The following is a 16,877-nucleotide window of genomic DNA, read 5'->3' on the forward strand; positions in this document are numbered from 1 at the left end:
TTTATCTTTCTACCTCCAATGACTAAGCTAGTCATATCAATTACAAACTTTCTTCTTAAAAATCAATCCAGTAGTTTATCAGCCCCATCATCACTGGCTCAACTGGGCCATTAGTCTCTCATCTGGATCTTTACTACTTCCTCCTGACTCATTGCTAAGCTTCAGTCTCTTTCTCCCAATTTATTTACCCTGCTATCATAGGTCATTTCTAAGGTCTATCGGATCATCACATTCAGGGCTCCCCATCACCTACATTGATTACAACATATGGCCACTGCCTTTGTCTCCAATCTTACTATGCACCAATTCCTGACCCCTCCTCATTTCCCAGCTTCTTCACTTATACTCAACAGTACTGAATTGCTTCTAAGTTCTCCAGGATAATATCTTGTTATCTCATGTCCTTGGGCACACATTGTTCACTCTCCTTGGAATATTTTCCCCTACCCCCAACTTGACCTGGAAAATTTCTTACCATTCTTTAAAATCATGTTCCCTCATAACCTCTCCTGGGAGGTCTTCCCTGACCTTGAAGAAGGTTAATCACTTTCTCACCTCTCTGCTACCTAGATACTATGTGCTATAGCTTTTCACATCACACTGTTGTCACTGTTTGATTATACATCTATTTCCACTAAGAGATTGTGTACTTCTTGAGGCAGCTACCATTTCCCTTCCAGAACCTACCACAGTGCCCAGCACTAGGTAAATAATCAAGAAATATTGATGGAATTGAATGTTAAGAAGACAGGACTCACAAATATGAAGTAATTAGACAAAGATACAGACCATATGTTGTATTATGCAGTCCATTCCTATTTGGTCTTGAATATAAATGATAAGGGGGTGGGGTGCAGGCGATGGTGTCAGTTAAATATGAGAAGTATGAGATAACCACAGATTAGAGCATGTTAGGGGTGGCTTCATGGGAAAAGGACTCATGCTTGGACTTAATTTGAAAAAGAAAAGAGGACGTAGAAGGTATCCCTCAAGGAAGGTGCTGGAGTTAACAAGTTGTTAACTTGATCACTGTAATAATATTAACTCACTAAGTGTGTATTAAGAATTTTCCACATTCCAGGCACTGTTTTGGAAACAACAGTGAGTGGAATCAATCAGATCTTGGGCCTTAAGGAACTTGCAGTCTCATTGGGGAGAAAAAAAATAATGACAACACAACTACCATTTTTGATGCCTTCTACGTGCCAGCCACAGTCTTAGGCCCTTTTCTCATATGATGTCATTTAATCCTTACTACACAAATGCAGTAGAATAGGACTGTGATCTCGGGGAGGACACTCAAAGGGCCATCAGTCAGGGTATGAGTGGTCCAACTGGGATGTGAATCTAGGACGTTAGTCCATCTTCCTTCTGCTCTACCACCCGGCTTCTAAGCTAAAAAAAAGAACCTGGCCTTTGTCAGTAATCCCTGGATCTCATTTGGGGATTCGTTTTAGCTGTATGGAATTTGCTATAATGAATCATCAGAAGGTGATGCCAAGGAAGCACCTATGGGATCCTGCAGTTCGGGTGCATAATCTCACCTAGCGGCATAGTGTTGAGGGGCAATGAGGAAAGAAAGAATTTTAGGTAATTGTGCACATTAACTGTAGATAAGCCAACCTATTAAAAAATATTCATGAGAAAATAAAGTTTAAAAAGTATTCATGAGATTCTACCATATAAAAGAAAAAAAATTTAAGAAGTTAAGAATTTCCAAATATGGAATCAGAAGTAGCATCAAATGGGGATAGAAGACTGCTATTTAGAAAAACTGAAGATACAGACTTTAGGTGCTTAATACATACATTAACATTGGAATAGAGCTTTCAAGATCTGTTCAGAGTTAAGGAGGTCTACTTCAGAGCTCGTGAAAAAAGAAACTGCTCAATGTACTACCCAACTGAAGAATTAAGTTCAGATGCCGTCAGAGTAGCCCGCATTTTACACTGAAATGTAAGAACTGCAAATAGATTGTGTTTCAAAAAGAAATATATAAATTCTATCAATGCATGCTTGGCACAGACTTTAGATGTAACTGATCACCACACATCAATATCTGATAATGAATAAATGAGATCAGAATTTGAAGATGTCTTTAGGGTTTCACTTTTAAAACCACCTATGTCTACCTTGCACTGCTCTCAATCATAGGCAAAAAAAAAAAAAAAAAAAAAAAAAAAGGGCTTCCCTGGTGGCGCAGTGGTTGGGAGTCCGCCTGCCGATGCAGGGGACACGGGTTCGTGTCCCGGTCTGGGAGGATCCCGCATGCCGCGGAGTGGCTGGGTCCGTGGGCCGTGGCCGCTGGGCCTTGCGCGTCCGGAGCCTGTGCTCCGCGACGGGAGAGGCCGCGGCGGTGAGAGGCCCGCGTACCACAAAAAAAAAAAAAAAAAAAAAAAAAAAAAAAAAAAAAAAAAAAAAAGTCATAAAGTGAAGAAAGATATGAGGAATGAAGTCTGTTTATTCACTCCTGTGGCCCTAGTGACGAACACACTACATGGTACAAAGGCCATTCATTTATTTACAGGAACGAAAATCATTGCATGTGGGTGTCTTCTGAGGTAAAAGTAGAAGTCAGAACTAGGTCCCGTGGTCACATTTAGCTGTAAGGAAGGCTTGAAAACAAGTATTTGGTAAAAGGATATGAGATTATCATGAAGGGTTTAGCACAATCATGACTAATCTTCTGGGGCTTTGCCACCCAGAATAAAAGGTTTCCCTCATCCAGAAAGAGGAGGGTAGGACAGGATAGCTGTCAGATAGCCTGACAGAAAGGCCTCTCACTCTAGCAAAGTGTTCATTGATAAGAACTGATCCTAGACTTCAAGGGAAGTGATATAAGCTTTATTAAACTATTAAATGAAAAAAAAAATATGTTTGTAAAACAGAGAATTATAACTAATACAACAGCAGAACCAGACTGAAGTCAGGAGGATTATCATCCCTCTAAGTTATTGTTTTCAGTGAAGGCACTTTGGTGGCTAGGAGTGTGATTCTGGACCTGATAAGCTGACCCTTGAACAATATGGGTTTGAATTGCACAGGTCCACTTACAAGCAGGTATTTTTCAATAGTAAATACTACACTACTACCTGATTGGTTGAATCCCTGGATGCGGAGGAACCACAGATCCGGAGGGCCGACTGTAAACTGTATCCAGATTAACCCTCAGTGTTATTTAGGGGTCAACTATAAATTCTGCTGTATCCTTTAGGCTGCTTTTAGTTATAAATGATAGAAAAGTCAACCCAAACTGGCTTAAATACAAAAGGAATTTATCGGCTCACCTAATCAAAAAGTCTAGGGCTAGGGGATGAAATCAGGTATTGCTGGAAATGGGGCTCAAACCATGGCATCACGTATGGGTTTCTCTCCATCTCTTGCCTGTCTTTTGCTATATTGGCTCCATCATCCCTGGAGGTCTCCCTCACATTGACAGGATGATGGCCTGCAGTGCCAGACTTAGAATTCTCATGGGTCCACGTCCAATAGGAAAAAGGCCCTACCTCCGACCCACATCTCAGAAAACACTTATGTGGTATCTCATCGGCTCAGAAAAGACATTTGCCAGTTTCCAGGTGTAAATATTCCCACTGTGGCCAATTTCAAGCTTCAAATGTGATGTCAATTAACGTGCAGTTGGAAGAACTGTAAAGGGAACCATTACATGGTATTTCTATCACACAGATACATTAGACATCAATAACCTCAAGAACACAGTTAATATTAAAACGTAAAACGCAAAATCAGTTTTGCTTGTTACCTGTGTTTTTAATATAACCTCTTTAGTAGAAAGTCTTATAACCTAATTTTTAAATAACAGCTGTGTCTAACAAATGCTTCACAAGATTCCTGACAAATTAACAGCTGGGTTTCATAAGCTGGGACAAGCCAACTTCAACATACCACCCTTCCACTCTTTTTTAGGTAGAAGCTTTTCCTCTGTGATTGTTTTCTTTCTCTCAATAACAAATATCCAGAATTTCCTGTCTTTTATTTTCCACAAGTTCCCCCACTCCAATGCTCTCAGAAGACAACAAAATAATAATAATAAAACTATTATTATTATGCTCATTTCCACCAGCAATCAAAGAAAAACAAATTTAATCAATAATGTCTTAACGGCCTTCCCTGGTGGCGCAGTGGTTAAGAATTCACCTGCCAATGCAGGAGACATGGGTTCGAGCCCTGGTCCGGGAAGATCCCACATGCCGTGGAACAACTAAGCCCACGCGCCACAACTACTGAGCCTGCACTCTAGAGCCCGCGAACCACAACTACTGAAGCCCGCGTGCCTGGAGCCCGTGCTCCGCAACAAGAGAAGCCACGGCAATGAGAAGCCCTCGCACCGCAATGAAGAGTAGCCTCCACTCACCACAACTAGAGAAAGCCCGCGCGCAACAACAAAGTCCCAGTGCAACCAAAAATAAATAAATAATAATAATAATAATAATGTCTTAGCATGCCCTCCCCCAGCACCCTCCTTCAAAGTCAACATCCCTGCATTGAATCCTTCTCATGCTCTGAATCTTTCTGATGGTCCCTCTTGCTACCAGCTGGAGAAAACTTTGCATTTAAAAGGCTCCTGTGATTTGTGTGATTCCATTAGGCCCACCTGGAGAATCTCCCTTTGGCTATAGTGTAACAATCACAGGCATGATATCTCATTGTATTCAAGGTCCTGAGGATTAGAGTGAGAAATCTTGAGGGGTTATTTTAGGATACTATAACCAATAAAACCCTTTTGGAAATCAGTTTAGCAAAATATGTCGAGCCGTTTCAATGTGTGTTCTAGCTGAATTCACCAGTTCCTTGCTAGGAAATATTATAAACAGACCCAAAGCATTAAAAAAAAATCATTGTTGTTTATAATTTAAAACTACAACACTCTAAAAGTAAGTTTACAAAGACTATACAAAATATGCTACAATAGTTACATATAATAATATATAAAAGTTTATGCATACTACCATTTCGTGTGTACTTCTGAAATTAAAAATCTATGTGGATTATGCAAGCCAAATTGTAAAAAGCAAAGATAAACAACATTATCTGCCCCCGAAGAGCTTAATACTGAGGTGGAAAAACAAATATGTGTACAAATAACTACAAAGTGAAGGAGAATGCAAGCAGTGCAATAATTCAGGGGGAAAAAAAACAGTAAAACCATTGGAACACAGAGACCGTTAGACAAAACAAATCGATGCATCTACATACCTTTGGGGGAGAATGTTGAAGGAAATATTTAGGAGAATAAAAGGATCTGCAGATCTCCGTAACAGTGGCCAGTAAGCCTCTATCTCGACTTTCCTATGGCCTGTAAAACAACAAGCACTTTTCACATCAACTTGAAATCACAGGTCAATTTCAGCTGTAAGTAATAAAGAATATTAGTCCTCCAGCCAACCTGGGCCCCCTGAAGTTAGTAGAGGGAAGGCAAACATAGCAAGCAGCCAATGTCTTGGGTGGACCCTACATTCTCTCCCTGCATCATTTCCCCCTTCTTGTGTTCTTGTTTCTCAAGTCACCAATGAACCTAAGAAATGGGAAAGCTCCACAAACGTCAAAAGACATTGGCTCAAGTGCCAGCTTGACAAACTATGGCCTCACTTCAGTTTCAATAGTTACATCTCATTCTGTCCATTCACAAACTATCCCTAAGTATAAAGCTCTTTTTTAAAAAAAAATCTTGGGGCTTCCCTGGTGGCGCAGTGGTTGAGAGTCCGCCTGCCGATGCAAGGGACACGGGTTCTTGCCCCGGTCCGGGAAGATCCCACATGCCGCGGAGCGGCTGGGCCCATGAGCCATGGCCGCTGAGCCTGCGCGCCCGGAGCCTGTGCTCCGCAACGGGAGAGGCCACAACAGCGAGAGGTCCGCATACCGAAAAAAAAAAAAAAAAAAAAAAGATGGTTTGGCATGACAGAAATAACATGAATTTAAGGGTTAAAGATTCCTGAGATGAAATTTCAGCCCTGACCCTTTCTTGTGTGGAATCTTCGGCAAGTTACTAAACTTCTCTGATTCTCTACTATGTGTAGGAAACTTGAACTCCAGACCTCCCAAGGTTGCTATGAGAACAAAAGAGATCACACACGCAATGCGCTGGGTATAAAGAAGGGGCTCTAAAGGCGCTAGCTACCCATCCCCCCACCCCCTCCCACCACTTCCTCCCATGTTTCAGCACCAGTGAAAGCTTCTTAAGAGTCTTCCCTCCCATGAACCTGTATCTTGAAAGGATCTGTGAAGTAAGACTGTGTTGGAGAGAAAAGTAGACTTAACTCACCCTTTATGCTTAATCTGGAAGCAAAGACACACCCACTCAGCACTTGTTAACAAGGCTGCTTCTCATCAAAGCAAATACGCTTGAATGAGTAGTTTTAAGTAACTAGATCATTAAACTGGCTTGTCTTACTTGATTTCTCAACAGATAGAGAAAAACAGAAGATGTTTTTTTCAGAAACCTGAACAGTGATTTCCTCCAAAACCAGGAGAAAATAACACTCATTCTTCACTGAAGTGATATGTTTTGGTTAAAGGGCCATATATTCCATAACTGACCAAGTGCTTGACCTCTAAGGAAAACTGTTTCTCTCCCCACAGCTTTCCCCTCTCTAAAAAGCAACTACCCCCCACCCCCAAGCAGAAGTTTCTTAATAGAAATCCTATTTATACCTTGACTGTCCAAAAGAATCCATGCTTCTACAGTAAAGCCCCCCTCTCTTCCCAAGTCTTGAAAAACTCAAATGTTAAGGCTTTGGCTCCGAAGCTACGGGTGATCTTAGCAGTGTGATGAGAACATTGGAAAAGGAAGGATGACAGCAACCCAGTCCTTCTCTAGGTCCCTTTCACTTTGAAGCCATATACAAAAAAAAACCCTTAGGATAGGGGCTTCCCTGGTGGCGCAGTGGTTGAGAGTCCGCCTGCCGATGCAGGGGACACGGGTTCGTGCCCCGATCCGGGAAGATCCCACATGCCGCAGAACGGCTGGGCCCGTGAGCCATGGCCGCTGAGCCTGCGCCCCTGGAGCCTGTGCTCCGCAACGGGAGAGGCCACAACAGTGGGAGGCCCGCGTACCTCAAAAAACAAAACAAAACAAAAAAACCCTTAGGATACAGGATTGGAACATGGCCTGAGAAGAGAGTCAGGAAAGCGGGCACATCTGAACTGTCGAGGTGAAAACTCAGGGAGGCCCCCTTTGCCTCCTTTGCCCTTAAATGGCTGAGCTGAGGACCGTGATACAGGTGTCGTGCTTCTCCACTCAGCCAAGCAGCAGCAGCCTGGATTTCAGGCGTCAGGTTGGAAAGGGAGCTGTGAAACAGGACAGGCAGAGGCAGGAAATCAGCAAGTCAGACAACTAGGTGGAAGCAAGTAAAAACCACAGTCTGGGTGCTGCAAGATTGCCAAAAGATGGTACTTGGTCTGGGTTCCAGACAGTCTCAGGCCGGCAGCCTTATAAAGGTGGCTTGAACAGTATTTTCAGTATTGATCTGTTCCTGGAACAAAGGAAGCCTAATCAAATTGCTAATCAAGAAGTGACTGGGCAAAGATAGAATCCTCGACAAAGGAGTTTTCAGCCGGACTTTGTGATACTTAGCCCTGGGCTATAGAGGGATCCTGAGGGATCTTTGTGACTCTTGCTCCAGGATTATCCAAGAACAATGTCTCTTCTCTCTCCCTCTCTCTTGGCCTGGGATTGGAATTTTTATTCCCCATGATCCCTTTGGCCAAACTCCATGCTGAGTCCTTTACTGCCTTTGTAACTTCCTTTGCAGCACAGCTGTATAACATCTGGATAATTTCTCTGTCCTGTTTTTCTGTTGATTTTCACTTTTAAAGAGCTGTTTGCTGTTTGCCTGTCAAATCAATTTCATCCCTTGTAGGTGGATTTCTGTTGGCCTTAAATAGACTTGCCTCCTAACATTTGCTTGTGAGGATTAAAGGAGATAATGCATGTGAAAGTCTGTGGTAAACCCTAAGGTGTTACACCAATGTTATTTCCCCATTCACCTGTAGTCCATCCTAAGAAGGCATGCCACTTATACTGTGGAAAGTGGGAGAAAGCAAACAATATTCTCAGGCCAACCATCTGGGTGTGGTTTCTCAGAAAACTAATTGGGTCAGTCAGAGGCAGCTACATAATTTGTGGAGCCCAGCATAAAAATTACAAAAGAATTTCAAGATGGTGGCAGCAGAGCATTGAAACTAAGCCTGGGGCCCTTCTAAGCATCAGGCCCTGTGGGACTGCCCAGAGAGCACAGCCATGAAGCTAAACATGACTTCAGTATATTCAGAACAACGTGAGGCTTGCAAAATGCATCCACTACTGCATCTACCTCCACCCGCAAATGGGTCAAAGAATTTAGATACAAAAGGTGGTAGGTAGCTTTGGGGAAAAGGGATAAGAAGCACTTTAACATCTACAAAACATGTGGATATAAGGAAAACACTGAAGAAGCTGCCAAGATATGGAAAAGGAAGAATTTCTTTTCAGAATAAAAAGCTTAGGGACTTCCCTGGTAGTCCAGTGGTTAAGACTCCGCCCTTCTAATGCAGGGGGTGCGAGTTTGACCCCTGGTCGGGGAATTAAGATCCCACAAGCCACAGGTGGCGTATCCAAAAAAAAAAAAAAAGAAGAAAAGATAAGAAGCTTAACTGAAAGACCACTGGTCTTCAAGACAGGATATCTTCGTTTCCATCTAAGCTCTCTGAGACACTGGCCAAGTCACTGGAGATGATGTCAGGGGCTGTGCTTTGTATGTTGTAAACTTGTAAGTTGCACAATTAAAGCATAAACTTTACTGTTGCCATTTTTAAGGGTAGTTCTTGACCTTTGTAGAAAAGACACACACACGTTCTGATTGGGTCCCCACTTATGTGCAGCTGTATATGCCCTCCAAGGCAACAGGTGGGGAGGGCTTTATGTTCTCCCAAATCAGCCTCTCCTTTTTTTTTCCTTCTCTAGTTTCTGCTGCCTCTGGGCTAAAAAGGAAAACAAACCACCCTGTCAATTTGTTAATTTTATGTGTAACCTGCTCAGATGTCTTTGCCCTCTGCTCTAAAGGGCAGAAGGGGCGGGGAGAAGGGCTGGACATATTCACCCAGCCTGACCTCCCTTGGGTTGTGACATCAGAGCTCTGTTTACATGGCTGAAGGACTGGGAGTCCTGGAATGGAGGGAGGGGACCACGTGGATGATTCAGGAGGCTACACCACCTCCCTGCTCTTATTTTCCTGCTGGCTTGTCAGCTGCTCTGAGCAGCAAAGAGAGATGAAATCGGTAAAGTTCTTCTCTGTCATTTGGCGCCATCTGTTTCCCTTCTTATTCCTTTCCTGAAAACTTTTTTTCAACAAACACAATAAAATAGACAACAGAGGATATCTACAAGAACAAATTCATCTTTCCTCAAGTGTAGATTTGCGGCATCTGCAGAAAAGTCTCCTGTGCTGCTGTTCTTTGCCCCACATCTTGAAGGTACTGGAAAAAAATGAAGGGACGTGATGCTCCCTTATTTACTGCATCTGGGTGAGGTAGACAGTTCATGATTCCTGACATAGAAATGTGTTCAACACATATTTACTATGGACCGAAAATATACCAGGTACCTCATGGGGCTGATGGAGATCAAGTCAAATAAATTGGAAGTTCTTTGGGAGACTGTTTGTTCCTCAAATGTTCTCTTATTCTACTTTGTATCCTTAACGCACTACAGAGGGCTAAAACACAGTAATTGCTCCATAAATATCTGTGGAACGCCTCTTTGCCCATAGAAATGGTTGTCTTCACCTGAACAACACTAGACTCTCTGCATCTGGGAAAGTTTGCTGTGTCCTTACAGTTACAGTGTTATCTTTGGTCAGGGGATGAAATAACCACTTTATAGCAATAATTAGCATTATCAAGTATCAATACATACCATTTTTCAAATACTATGAGAACCACTTCGCATGGATCAACTTATTTAATCCTTTTAACAACCCGATAACTATTATGATCCTTGTTTTACGGGTAAGACTCTAAGCCACAGAAAAGTATAAAATAATTTGCCCAAATGTGCACAGAAACTGACTCCACAGACCTTGTTTCTAATCTCCCAAACTACAGCTGCCTAATCCTTCCAGAACCAAGCACAAGAAGAGCAAATTAAAACAGGGGCTTTAGGGCTTCCCTGGTGGTGCAGTGGTTGAGAGTCCACCTGCCGATGCAGGGGACACGGGTTCCTGCCCTGGTCCTGGAAGATCCCACATGCCGCGGAGCAGCTGGGCCGTGAGCCATGGCCGCTGAGTCTGCGCGTCCGGAGCCTGTGCTCCGCAGCAGGAGAGGCCACAACAGTGAGAGGCCCAAGTACCGCCAAAAGAAAAAAGAAACAGGGGCTTTCGAACTTCTTTTGACTGTGATCCACAATTTAAAAATTTATACCAACACCTCTATAAGACTAAAGGAAAACTTTCATTACATTTTTTCCATCATATTCTAATTTAGTATTTTTTTTCTTTCTTTTTTTTTTCTTTTTGCGGTACACGGGCCTCTCACTGTTGTGGCTTCTCCCGTTGCGGAGCACAGGCTCCGGACATGCAGGCTCAGCGGCCATGGCTCATGGGCCTAGCTGCTCCACGGCATGTGGGATCTTCCCGGACTGGGGCTCGAACCTGTGTCCCCTGCATCGGCAGGTGGACTCTCAACCACTGTGCCACCAGGGAAGCCCTAATTTAGTAATTTTTTTTGAAGCTTACTATCATCCATTAATTCGATTTCATAATGCATAGCTTAAAATACTCTGGGTTAGGGGAAAAAAAATCAGGCTTACCTGGCTGACCCTGGGCTTGCTGTGCTTAAAGCTGATTCTCTGAATTTTCTCTACTGGGGCAATTAAATTGCAATGACTCTGGTGCATCCAAGCCCCTTTTAGGCCCCTCAGACCCTGAACTTCTGGAAACCCTTCCTCTGCCCATCTTCTGTGTTACGTCACCGCTCCAGCCTGCCATCTTGGGTGGAGTCTCTTTCAGATTTGGCTCTGGCCATATCTGCATTTCTGGTCCATGGGAAGCATGCACCTTTAGCCCCTTTCCCTCTCCCCTCCGAGGACGACAGTGCCACCTTCTCTCTGCTCTGTTGTCTAAGGCCAATCCAGCTACAGCTTCTCATACAATTCTTAGGTCCCACCTCCCAACTAAGGGCACACAAGCTCTCTGTTGGATACACTTGAAGGGGATACAGACAGAGTACACGGCTATTTATCTCCAAAGGATCTCTCCGTCCTCCACTCCCCTATAAGCAGAAGGGGTGTGGTGGGCAGAACGGTTTCACATTCTCTTAGCATGACCTGGATTTCCTAGGATTTAATATTGGAATATGGGGGATTTTGCATCATCTTTTACAGAGATTTTTCCCCTTGGCAGGCTCTTCCAAAAGTATGAAGAAAAGAAAGGCCTCATGTTCACATCATTTTACAGATGGATGGGCTCCAGGTAAGTGGAGGGAAAGGGAAGAGAATAAGCAAAGGCTTGGAGTCTGGAATAAGCAATCAGCGTTTAGGGATTACTAGGGAACGTGAGCTTGCTGTGGAGGGTCCATGTACGATGGGACTTTACAGGGAGCAAGAGATGGATGTCAATGGAATCACAACAAGTGGCCCAAGGAGCTTGCCAGGGCCTTAGGCCCTAATCCTAGGCACCCTCGCCTCACATGAGTTGACTCTCCTGGTCCAGTCTGTGAACTGGATCCTTGGCACTTCTCAGTTCCTCCAGACTCAGAGACCTTGTTTCTGTCCACAGCATGCCAAGTTGATTAAGACATATGTTTGTGAACTTTCTGCCTTTTTACTACCTCAACTATAAGTTTGATCTCAGCTTTGCTAACTCTATCCTGTGCCTAAAACACTCCAGCTAGTAGAGGCAAGAGCCAAGCAAAGGGTAAGCTACCATGTCCTGCAAAAGCTGCTAATCGGTGGGCCTGGGCATTGTCCTCACTCACTACACCACCATCCATAGCTCCCAGGGTCCCAAATACACAACTCCTCCAGGGCTGGGAGGCTAAGCCTGAGTCTACTAAGATTGCTTCCCTCCTGTAATGGGTGTTTCCCTCCTGTAATGGGTGAAGACCTGGATTCCACACTCAGCTCTGAAATTTTCTGCCAACACAGTTCAAGTCCATCTGAGTTTACCTTTGACTTTCGGTTTCTTCATCTAAAGTGTAGTTACAATAACATCTAGCAGGATGTCTCAGACTTCTTGGGAGGAGCAATGAAGTGATGTGAATAAAGGCAAATTGAATCTCCTACTGGTACGACCACTAAAATTTACCACTGGGAAGTATTCAGTAGATGAAATGGAGAGAACGTAATCACTCCCATCTTGAATCTCTATAGTGAAACATGGGGACATACTCTTCTTTTTTTTTTTTTTTTTTTTTGCGGTATGCGGGCCTCTCACTGCTGTGGCCTCTCCCATTGCGGAGCACACGCTCCGGACACGCAGGCTCAGGGGCCATGGCTCACGGGCCCAGCCGCTCCGCGGCATGTGGGATTCTACCGGACTGGGGCACGAACCCACGTCCCCTGCATCGGCAGGCGGACTCTCAACCACTGCGCCACCAGGGAAGCCCATACTCTTCTTTTGAATGTGTTCAACGTGTACCTAGTAATCTGTACTTGACTTTTAATATTGTATTCTTACAAAGAACATGATCTCCTTCGTGTAGTTAAGCTGTTTTGGTGATATTTCCTATTAGCTATTCCTTTGCAAGACTGTCTAAAAAGGAATGAAGAAAATAAACTTTCAAAAGGGGCAGAGAATCCAAGATAACACTTCCTTCCGTCCTCTAAATCTTCAGAAAAGTACTCAAACTAAATCAGTAGGAAACAGCAGAGAACAGGTCTAGCTGGTCAGGCGAAGAGCCAGCGAAAATCCTTCTTTTGAAATATGGTGGAAATCTCAGAATATTATAGTATTACGGTTTGTCAGGTTCAGGAGATAGATTTGCAAACAAAACAAAACTCTTCATTTGACAGAAATACAGTCATGGATGGGGAGCCTTTAATTCATTTGAAATACAAGCAAATCTGTAAGCAAAACAACTCCCTGGGCAACAGGAGAAAATATTTTGAAGGCTCAGAGAGGCCTAAAAGGACCCTGAGATTAACCTGGAATTCCTATCAGTGACTCATAAATAGTTAGAAGCAGGTATTTGTTTACATGGAGCCAAGCAGAACCCACACCCCAGAATCCTCTCAAAGCCCCAGAGAGAGTGACTCTTCTAGGATTTATATCCATCTGCTTCCAGAGAAGTGCTTGCAGTGCGTCTTTTATGTATACAAATGAAATTGTTGACATGGAAATAGAGGACGTGAACCCTGAGGGAGGAGGACGTAAGTAGGTTAATCAATCCAAGCAGAAGTTTAAGTATTTCTTAGCAATGGAGGCCTTTAATCAAAGGTAGTCTTCACCAGACAGTTAGGAGTGCTGCCTTAAAGTAAGGAGGGTGGGAAGCGGCAGAGGTCCCCTTGCCTGCCCATTGCTCGTGGCACTTCTATGAGGCTCTACAGCAGTTTGGAGAACATTTTGAAAATCAGGGTTCTAGATGATTATAGCTACTGTGATTGAACATTAGCCCTGAGCTTCCAGCAAATCAAGATAAAAAGGGAGATACTATGGATCACTTTTTCTTCCTTCAGTAAAAGAAAACCAAAGGTTCTATCAGTCTCTCTGGAACATTCTAACTTAATATAAGGAATGCTTTTTGGAGTGGCTGAAGGAGTGGATGGATACCATATACTCAGAAGATCATAACTTCCTTCAGAATTAGGTGATGGTAGTGGATATTTGTCTTCTTCTTCTTCTTCTTTTTTTTTTTTAATGCCCAGTTTCAGAACCCCTTCCTTATGTTTAGGGAATTTATTTCCCACTGCATGAACTTTGATAGAAAAGCTTCTCTCAGAGAAGCTGAACTAGGGGCTTCCCTTCCCTGGTGGCGCAGTGGTTGAGAGTCCGCCTGCCGATGCAGGGGGCACGGGTTCGTGCCCCGGTCCGGGAGGATCCCACATGCCGCGGAGCGGCTGGGCCCGTGAGCCATGGCCGCTGAGCCTGCGCGTCCGGAGCCTGTGCTCCGCAACGGGAGAGGCCACAGCAGTGAGAGGCCCGCGTACCGCAAAAAAAAAAAAAGAAGCTGAAATAGCCAGGTACTCAGTATTCCAGCCCCTCTTGCAGCTAACACAGGGGCATGTGACCGAAGCTTGGCCAATCAGATGCTAATCATATCAGATGCTAATCATATAAAGATTCGTTTCCAGGGCAACAGGGCCAGCCAGCAGTGTGGAGGACATGGTTCTGCTGGCGTTTGATGGGAATTTGGGGCCTCCCTACTCAGCAGCAGTGGCACTGCCCTTGATGAACTAGCTCTGTACAGTCATTCTGGCTCTGGTTCGAGGTCCCCTTTGCTCAGAGTTCCCCTTTTCTCACCCAGTTTCCAGCTTTCCCATCTATCCCCTGAGCAACCCATCATTCTTCCAGTAAATTCCTTTCTAGACTAAATCAGCCAGAATCCATTTGTTACTTGCAAACAGATTCCCAGCTGAAATGGTAACTATGAGGTTTAGGTCTGCTATGGGAAATACAAAAGATGATACAGTGCAGTTGTGTTCAACTTAAGAAAATTCAGCTACATAGGTTCGTTGGATAAGAGCATGAGAGAGAAAAGTAAGATTCTTTTATTTGCTCAGTTATCCTTGCTTGTTCAAACTCAACCAAGGCCCCTACTATCCCAGAATAAGGAGACCATGGCCAAAATGCAAAGAGACACAGAAGAATTCAATCTTAGGCTTGAGTTACAAAAGACCCAGGTTTTAGCAATTTAAAGATAAGAAGTTTTCTGGGATTTCCCTGGCGGTCCAGTGGTTAAGACCTTGCGCTTCCACTGCAGGGGGCATGGGTTGGATCCCCGGTCGGGGAACTAAGATCCCACATGGCACACAGCCAAAAAAAAAAAAGTTTCATGGGTCTTTTTGACTTCTGTATCTGCCTTTTGGCCATGCTTGCTGACTTTACAACCTAACCCCTTCCTAAGATGAGGCTCCACTATACACAGCAGTAGTGAGCACTCAAGACTCTCAACTATACAGGCACTGGCAACCACTCCTTTCCTACATACCCCTCAGCAGCTCTGCTCACCCCATTGTCCAGGGTAACCCAGGGAACTAGTGTTGGTTTACAGCATTGACCTTAAGAAATTCTATTAAGACCAATACCCTGGAGGCATTTCATATCTAGTTCCAAAGAGAAATATTACAAACATTTTATAGATGATGCCTTTGTATCTTCTTCACTCCCAGTTCAACTGCTCACACCTGTTTCCATTAGAGAGTGAGAAAAGAGGAGAAGAGAAGGGGGAAGACGGGGGGTAGGGGGGAGCATGAAAAAGAGGGAAAGGGAGAAGCGGAGAGGGAAGGAAGAGGTCACCTACTTTATTTCACATCAGGGTTCCTGTCTTAGTCTGTTCAGGCTGCTATAAAAAAAATACCATAGATTGCATGACTTAGAAACAACAGAAATGTATTTCTCACCAGTTCTGGAGGCTGCAAGTCTGAGATCACGGAGTCAGCATGGTCCAGTTCTGTTGAGAGTCCTCTTCCAGGTTGCAAGACCGCCAACTTCTCATTACACCCTCAAGTAGTGGAACGAAAGTGAGAGAGCTCGCTGGCGGTCCTTTTATAAGGGGACTAATCCCATTGATGAGGGCTCCACCCTCATGACCTAATTACCTCCCAAAGGCTCCACCTGCTAATATATTGGGTGTTAGGACTTCAACATATCAATTTGGGGGGGACAAAACATTACGTTCTTATCCAGTGTTGGCATCTTGTGATCACCTACTCCTCACAACTAGAAGAGTAAACATTGAAAATTCACCTGGGCACTCCAGATTTGAAGATACCAATACCACTTTAAACCCATAACGATCTTCCTTCAGTGTTAACACCTGTGCTTCAAAAGTGTGTGCACATGAATTACATAAAACCTGCATAGTAATTGGGAAAAAGGTTACTATTTCTCTATGTGCTAATAAAGATTGAAAAAAAAGAGCTCTTTTCACTCAGGAGCTGGCAAACTGTGGGTCTATGGGCCAAATCCAACCTCCTGCCTTACTAAATAAAAATTTGAAACATAGCCGTGCCCATTCATTTACATATTGTCCATGGTGGCTTTTTTGATATGGCAAAGCCTTAAGAATTTTCTGTCTGGCCCTTTACAAAAGTTTGTCAATCTGCTCTGGCTAACAGGGAAAGCCCAAAGTGTGGTCTGTGACTGCTACTGGCCTATGAACTGTCTCTTACTGAAATTGAAAGTATTTAGAATCCCTTACAGCATTTTGACGTTGTCAAGACATCCAAGTATGTGACTATTTTTCTAGTAATTTTTATTGTATTTTTGAGGGGGGGGATTTTTTTTTTATTCAAACAGAAAGTCACAAAAATTATAATCATCCTCATTAGTTTGTATTTTTTTAAGTATCAGTTCATGAAGGATTAGAAATAAAATATTCAGGAAGTCACAATTTTTCTATGAGAAAAATATGTTAATATCTATCATAATGACTGTAACGAGCCCTTAATAGATAACAAAACTCAGCCCTTGAGGCTTCATCCATGGCATAGATTTTGCTTTGGAGAATAAAATGGAGCTAAGGAAGGCAGAGCCAGGTTTAAAAACTATTTGGCCCACAAGCTGGGTCCCCAGTGAAGCTTTCTCTAATTCTGTTGCTGTATTAAGGCCCCAATATCCAAGATATATTTATTTCTAATTAATGCACAATTATATACAGGGCACTTTCTATACATAGGTGCTGGAGGAATTAAAATACAGTTCAAGGCTTCCAGAAGTTTACAC

Source organism: Hyperoodon ampullatus (assembly GCF_949752795.1).
Source record: "Hyperoodon ampullatus genome assembly, chromosome: 6".
Taxonomy (NCBI): domain Eukaryota; kingdom Metazoa; phylum Chordata; class Mammalia; order Artiodactyla; family Ziphiidae; genus Hyperoodon; species Hyperoodon ampullatus.